We start from the raw sequence: 8,170 nt of genomic DNA on the forward strand, positions 1-8,170 counted from the left end.
AATGAAGTGTTCTCACTGGAGATGAAATATTTTACCACATCCATAGTTAAAAGAGCAACATTTCACAAAATGTTAACGTCATTTTCTCTCCAAATGTGCAAATCATTTAAAATAGTGCCAAGTTATGATTTTTAGTTGTTTAAACCTGTAGGCACTGTGCATTACGGTAAGGTATATGACTTTTAACTGTGCAGCAGTAAGAGGTTTTTTGATCCTTTTTTATATCCTTGAATTAATTGAATTCTTTTTATTATTCCTTCATTTTCAATTCTGCTTCTTCCTCTTTTTCTCTGTCACACTACCACCACCAAGGTAGTTTGAAACAGTCGGTGTAAAATTCTGTCCACAACTGATACCTCTTCCATAAATAAAGAAACACTTACCTGTATGGCACTGTAGACTTTTGCCATTGGTGCCCGAGTTGACAAGATGATGAATGAGGGTGAAGGAAGCTCTGGATTCTCCCACACACCGTTCTGGATAGGATCCTGTCACAACCAGGGAAATATCCGGATTCCAGCTAACCCTTTCAGCAGATTGGCAGAGATTCGATGTGTTGCATCTAATTCAATGAGCCATGACAGCTTCCGACATCAAAACTGAAACCTTTGTAAACATCATGGCACTTGATATAATTTTTATACTGTGTACTTGAATTTGTACAGTGTCTTTTCATGGCGTTTGAATGTCTCAAGCGCTAAACAGTGTAATCACTGTTGCAACGTGGGGAAATATAGTGACCAGTTTGAAAACAGCAAGGTTCCACAAATTTCATTGAGATAAATGACACATAATCTATCTTGTTTAAGGATTGCATATGGCCATGACAGCAGGGGAATCATTGAGTTCATCCTCATTGCACAGAATTCACAGAAGTATTGCGGTGCAGAAAGAGGCCAATTTATCATCATGCCTATACCTGCTCTGTTATCTAGTCAGGCTGTATTATCTCCTGCCTTTTCCCCATAACCCTGCATACCATTACTATCCAATAAAACATCCTCTTAGGTAGGTTCAACTGAGACATCCATTTCCACATTTCCAGACATCTCATTGCAAATCGAACTACTTGCTGAGTGCAGTGGGAGAAACTCTCCGATCACCTTTGCTTCATTTGCACTGAGTTTAAACCTCTGCCATCTTGGTCACGTTTCTCATTCTTGACTTCACTCTGCTGTGCTTGTTCACGATTATGAAAATCTCAACCTGATCTCCCCTTGGCTTTCTCCTCTCCAGGGACAACAATCACAACTTCTTCAATCTATCAGCATAGCTGATTCTCATACCTTGAACCATTCTAGTAAACCGCATCTGCAATCTCTCCAACATATGCACATCTTTCCCATAATGTGGTGCCCATAACAGTACGTAGTACTCCGGCTAAGGTTTACCACTAGTCTTCCCCAAATTCAACATTACCACCTTGCTCTTATACCCAGAGAATATTATAGCCAGTGCTTCTGCAGTTTCTATCCTCACTTTACCTTTCCAAATCCTTGGATTCAACTCATCTGATCCTGGTGCCTTGTAACTTTCAGTGCCAATATTTGATCCAAGACTTGTTCCTTATTAATTTTGATCCATTCTAGTGACAGAGTTTCTTCCTCTGTCCCCATGGCCTGGGCAGCATTGTCTTATGTAAATACAGGTGCAAAGTATCAACTTAATACCTCCGTTATGCCCCTGCTTGCACCTGTTAAATCCCCTTTTTGGTCTCTGATTGGCCCTACTCCTCCTTTAACAATTCTCTAATGATTTATATGCCTGTAGCAGACATGGAGAATTCCCTTTTTATGTTAGTTTTTTCCCCTTTATATTAGCTGTAGGAGCTTATTACAACCACCTGAAAGGGCAGATGGAATGTTATTGTAACTTCTCATTCAAATAATGGCATTACAGTCAAGGCAGTACTCCCTTGTGCTAGATTAGGCACAACGGTATTTCACACGAGGCTTGAACCCTGCCTTTTTGACTCTGATGCCATTTGAAACAATGCTGACTTAAGTATTCTAACCCCTTAATATATTAAATGAAACATACCACCAATATGTTATCAAGCATCTTTTAAAAAATATTTTACATCATTTAGGTCTTCAGACTACTTGCTTTGCAGTTTTCTTTTCATTTATACCATGAACAATGGAATTCACTTTCTAAACTATTAGAAAGCCATTTCACACATCCTGCTAGAGAAAATAGTCTGGTTCTGTTATTCATTTAATGTTGGTGCAATGCCTAAATATTGCAATTATGAGGGTTGAATGGATAAAGGTGACTTGTTAAATGATGGGATTTCTGAAAGCATTCAGGAGTGTACAACATAAAAGGAAGTTTTTTTAAGTTTAGATGCAAATAATGTGATGTTCATTTGCTTTGTAAGACATTTCATTTTATTCAGATTAATATATTGTACAGTTCTATTAACACCAGTCATTAATTTCTAATGTTGATGATAGTGATATGCTGGTAGCATTTGCTGTTGCTCACTAGTTTTCTAAGTTTTTTAAAATGAGATTTGTCTTGTGAACTAGAGGCTCTGCAATCTGTTCAAATGATTAAACTGTGTCCCATTTTAGAGTTCTGATCTGCTATGTAGAAAAATGCTTTGAGTTTTTATAATGACAGTGACTTCCTTTACTTGGAATAAGTTCTGATGATTTAAGGTACTACTGGAATTGATCATTTTCCTTTCAATTTTTCTAACCAAGATAAGCTTTGATTGGATTCAATGGGATTCTGTTGAAAACTGTAAGTTATTACCTTAAGGAAGACAGAATGTATTGCACAGCTTATGTGAAAACTAACTCCAATTTAGAAGTTATGTTAGAAACCAATTCAAAACAGTCAACATTTATTGAGTGTTAAGCGTAGATGTGTTGCATAAAATATCCTTTATAATGAAACATAATGCTGACTGCACAATATTTTAGCATGTTGCACTATTACAAGTTACTCAACTCTCACTCAATATGAAAATGAGTGAGGGTGTAATTGGAGGAAGATTAATAACCATTTGGAGCTGAATCTAATGATAAACAATCCCTCACTCAAGCCTACCTTTTCAACTGATCAAAAGAATGGAAAATGTCTGCACCAATGAGCAGTCATCATACATGACAATAATGTGGTGGCTATGATACTGAATTTGCAACCATTAGGTTTGACGCCACACACAGTTGTGACAATAGATTAAATAACTATGTAGTTTGTAGACTGCATCAGGGAAATCTTACCATGACAGTGACCACACTGATATCCTTTAAATGAACGATGACTGGTGTGGAATTATTCTGCAAGTGGCAAGTTCCAACCATAAGAGAAAAGTCTATCATTTTGGACGGAACTGAGAAACAACATTGTGCAGAAAATTTTTGTTGCAAGTAATGTATAGCTCCCCTCAAAGTATCAAACAAAATATATCAGGAGATTAAAGGCATATATATAAAAAGGGTGACATAGTAGTGAGTTACTTTTAACTTTGATATAGAAAGGGCAAGCCTAACTTTTAGTATAATAGGGTGTAGGAGATATTCTGTGAACGCATTCAAACTAGTTTTTCAGATCTGTATGTCAAGGAACCGAGAAGGGAAGAGGGCATTTTACAACAAATGTGCCGTGAGAGAAGGTTAATTAACCTTGTAGTAAAGACATCTCTAGGGAAGAATAATCCAAACATGGTACTTTTGTTTCAAAAAAAGTAATAAATGATGGAATTTTACACTCAGAATTTGAGTTAAGAACAACACAAAGGTCTTAAATGTGAACAAAGGAAAGACATTAGCTCTGAGGTGCAGACTCGTGCAAATTGATCGGAAACCTTATTTGCAGATCTGATGGTGGATAGCCTTGTACAAATTTTTAAGGAGCTAATTCTTAATTGGCAACAAAAATGCATTTATTTAACGAAACTACATCTTTTGGGAAAGGAGTCAAATCACAGCTAATGGAAGTTTAAAGATTGTGAGCCCGTACCATGTTGCCAAAAAGAGCAATTCCTCAAGGATGGGTCAAACCTCGAACTCGAAGGATGACCACTGATTGATTACGAGGAAAAATAGATAAGAGAGTAAACAAACTAGAAATGTAAAAGCTGAGTGCAAAAGCTTCTGTACACGTTTAAAAAAGGAAGGCAACAGCTGAGGTCCCTAAAAGGTGAAGACAGCAGCAATTGTAATGGTGAGTATGGAAATGGCAGACACATTTAAACAAATTTATGGTAGAAGTCACAAAAGAGCTTAATGTAAATGGAAGGAAACAAAAATTTGATGAGAATGAGGAATTTAAGGATTATAGTTCAAAAAAAATTCCGGAGAAATGAATAGAATTAAAAGTTGATACATCCCTTTAGCTTGACGGTCTACACCCCAGGCTGTTCAGAGGTAGTCCTAATATGTTGAACGCATTAGTTTTGGTCGTAGTTGGAATCTTTTAGATTAGAAGGTGATCAGCACAACCTGGTATGAAGACCATAAAATAGATGGGCAGAATTTGGCTATTTGGCTCATCAGGTCTACTCTGCCATTTGATCATGGCTGATATATTTCTCAATCCTTCTCCTGCCTTCTCACCATAACAATTAATCCCCTTATCAATCAAGAACCTATCTCTCTCTATCTTAAATACACTGACTTGGCCTCCACATCCTTCTGTGGCATTGAGTTCCACAGATTAGCCGCCTTTTGGTTGAAGAAATGCTCCTTATCTCCATTCTGAAGAGTCATCCCTTTTCTGAGGCTGTGCTGTTGGGTCCTAGTCTTTCCGACTTGTGGAAACATCTCAGCATCCACAATATCAAGGCCTCTCAATATTCTATAAGTTTCAATCAGATCCCCCTCATCCTTCTAAACTCCATAGGTACAGACCCAGAGCCCTCAACTGCTTCTCAAATGATGAGACCTTCACTGCTGGGGGATCATTCTTGTGAGCATCCTCTGGACACCCCCTCCAAAGCCAGCACATGCATCCTTAGATACAGGGTCCAAAACTACTGACCATATTCCAAATGCATTCTGGCCAAAGCCCTTGTACAGCCTCAGCAGTGCAGCTTTACACTTGTATTCTATCCATCCCAGTAACTCGCCCCTAACACCATGGGCGCTTGTCTTATTTAGCAACCTCTTGTGCAATACCTTGTCAAAGACCTTCTGAAAATCCAAACGGATCACGTCCACTGGCTCTCCTTTGTCAAACTTACTGTGTTATCTCCTCAAAGAATTCTAATGGATTTGGATTTGTTAGGCATGACCTTCCCAGGACAAAGCCATGCTGACTCAGCCCTATTCTACCATGCACTTTCAAGTACTCTGCTGTCCTTAATAATGAACTCCACTGTCTTACCCTGACCTTGGTCCTTGGTAACCAGCCTATAGTTTCCTGCCTTTGCCACCTTGCCTTCCTAAACAGCGGTGTTTCATTACCCATTTTCCAGTCCTCTGGGATCCTCCCTAATTCCAGTGATTCCTGAATGATTGATTGCCACCAATTCTTCTCCAGTCTCCTTCAGGATTCTGGTGTCGTCCGTCTGGACTATTGAGAAGAAGGGGGAAAGATTCCATTTAGTCTGACATCATCAGTAAGGAAAATACAAGAAGCTGCTATTTGGAATGTGCTAACAGGGCACTTGGGCGAGTAATAACCTGACTGAATAGAGTCAGCATAGATTTATGAAAATGAAATTATGCTTAATAAATCAGTTATATTTTTGTGAGGTTGCAAGTGGAATATGAATAAGGGGAATCCAGTACTTAGGTTTTGAGGTTTTTGATAAGTTGGGGGTTTATAGCATGGCCTAAGAACAGGTTAACTGACAGAATAGAGTAGAAATGAATGGATCGTTTTCTGTTCAGGAGGTTGTCACTCAGCTACCACAAGAAAACATGCTTGAAGCTCAGATATTTACAGTTTATGTCTTAGATAAAGGAATAGAGTGTAATGTTAAGTGAAAAAGTAAGCTGCAAAGAAGTTGCAAAACATTGTTCGTGAATGGACATAGAACATAGAATATAATGTGGAGAAATGTGAAACTATCCACTTTGGAACAAAAAAATTTTTTAAAAAAAGTAATCATTTTTAAATGAGAGACTGAGAAATGTTGGTATTCGGGGATCTTTGGTAGTCCTTGTACATAAATCCTAAAATTAACGTGTTTGCTATGCCTGCAAATTATTGTGTTAGCCTTATTACAAAAATAATGAAGTACGAGAATTTTTTAAAAAAAGTCGTACTGCAACTGTTGGGCTTTGGTGAGATCACATCTGGAGTACTGTAGATAATTTGTTCCCCTTACTCGAGGGAGGATATGCTGCTTTAGGAACAGCGTAAAAAAAGGGGTACTAGACTTGTTGGGATGAAATTGTCCTCAGAGGAGAAATTGAAAATACTAAGTTGATATTGCCTAGACTTTGGAAGAGTGAGAGATGTTCTCGTTGAAACAGCTAAAAGTCTGAAGAAGTTTGGTAGTATGGATGTTCGGGAAGTGTTTCCCCTGGCTCAGAAATCTAAAACCAGAAGGTCACATTCTTGAAATAAGGAGTCGGTCATTTAGGACGGAGATGAGAATTTTTTTGATTCACAGGATTGTGAACCTTCTGGTATTCTTTACTCAGAACCAGTCGATGACTGAATGTAATTAAGTGAGAGATTCATAGATTTTTAGATACAAAGGGAATTGAGAGATCTAGGAACGTCAAGAAATGTATAGCTCAACCACGTTATTCTTGAATGGTGGAGGAAAATCCAAGCAGCTGACTTGCCTACTTTTGATGGTATTTTTCTTTATGAAAGGAAACCTGACCCACTTTTGCCACTGTGGTCTGCCCACAAATCCCACCCGACACCATGCAGCGGACTCTAATGTTCACTGAACAAGCTGAGCAATGATTTTAATATTTCAACACATTAAATAATGACCATTGAGAAACCAGCCCACTGTCATCTCCTCAAGGTAGCTGGAGAGATGTAACAACTGTGTGACCTTGTCAGCATTGTTCACATTCTAAGGATAAATCTTAAAAATATTCAGATAAAACTTTGAAGTTTTGAGTGGAAATTTTGTGGTTAAGACTTCTACTCTTCGAAGTTGAACGTAATTTCTGTATTTCTGTCTGACTGCATACTTAAAATGTGGCCATTATAACCTGCATGTATCATAAATTGCAGGTGACATGGGGTTTTGGTGTTTTGATTTGTGACTTAGCAGAAGTGAGATTGCAACTGTACAAAAATCCTTCATTGCCATTCACACACAACATTCAAGCAAAATAAATTAACCAGTAAGGGTCACACAGATGAGGAACTTGCCTGGGTTTGTGCAGCTGGATTGCCAGAGCTCAGGCACAAGTGGCTCAATGGGTATGGTTTAGATACTCTCCCTATGGTGACTGTATTTAAAATTGACTCTGACTAGCTTAGTATTTTTAACTTTTATGATATAATAATATCATAGGCATATTGTTTATAATTATTTTAATGCTCTATTACCTAACTTTTGTATGAAGACAAAAACCTTGAGGCTACTGTTTGTTCTGGGGCAGTGGCATGAGACAATGTCTGCAGTAATAGCACTTTAGTTTTTCTATATGCATCCTCGGGGGTTTTTTATTGCATTTTTAGTATCTGTGGTATTTTGTTTGTTTTTGTGTTTACGCTGCTGCTGTCTGGTCAAAATCCCCATAGAACAGTACTGACCCTCCACCTAATAGTATTTTGCGCCAGAAATGTCAATGGAGAGGAGCGAAGGATTTGAAATGTCCAGCCTTTAACCCTGAATTGGCCTTGGAATAGATTGTAAGAACTTGATCCCTTTTTCTTATTGTTGCTTGACCTAAGGCTGAAATCAGTGGGCTCGGTTCTGGCTCCGTGACATTCACACTAGAAATCACTTGCCACCAGCACAAACACCAATAGAGAAATGGAGATAGTAGGAACTGCCGATGCTGGAGTCTGAGATAACAAGGTGTGGGGCTGGATGACCACGGCAGGCCAGGCAGCATCAGAGGAGCAGGAAAGCTGATGTTTCGGGTCTGGACCCTTCTTCAGACACTCCACACCTTGTTATCTTATAATAGAGAAATGGAACAAAAACAAAGTTGCTGGAAAAGCTCAGCAGGTCTGGCAGCATCTGGAGGAGAAAACAGTGAACGTTTCGGGTCCGGTGACCCTTCCTCAGAAC

General features: G+C 38.6%; 1 protein-coding gene across 1 annotated transcript in view; it reads left to right on the plus strand.

Moving 5' to 3' along the window:
• LOC109927897 (band 4.1-like protein 3) overlaps nucleotides 1-8,170 on the plus strand; it is a 162,317-nt gene that overhangs the window by 43,421 nt on the left and 110,726 nt on the right. The window lies entirely within an intron of this gene.

The sequence above is a fragment of the Rhincodon typus genome, chromosome 4 (genome assembly GCF_021869965.1).
Source record: "Rhincodon typus isolate 14 chromosome 4, sRhiTyp1.1, whole genome shotgun sequence".
Taxonomy (NCBI): Eukaryota; Metazoa; Chordata; class Chondrichthyes; order Orectolobiformes; family Rhincodontidae; genus Rhincodon; species Rhincodon typus.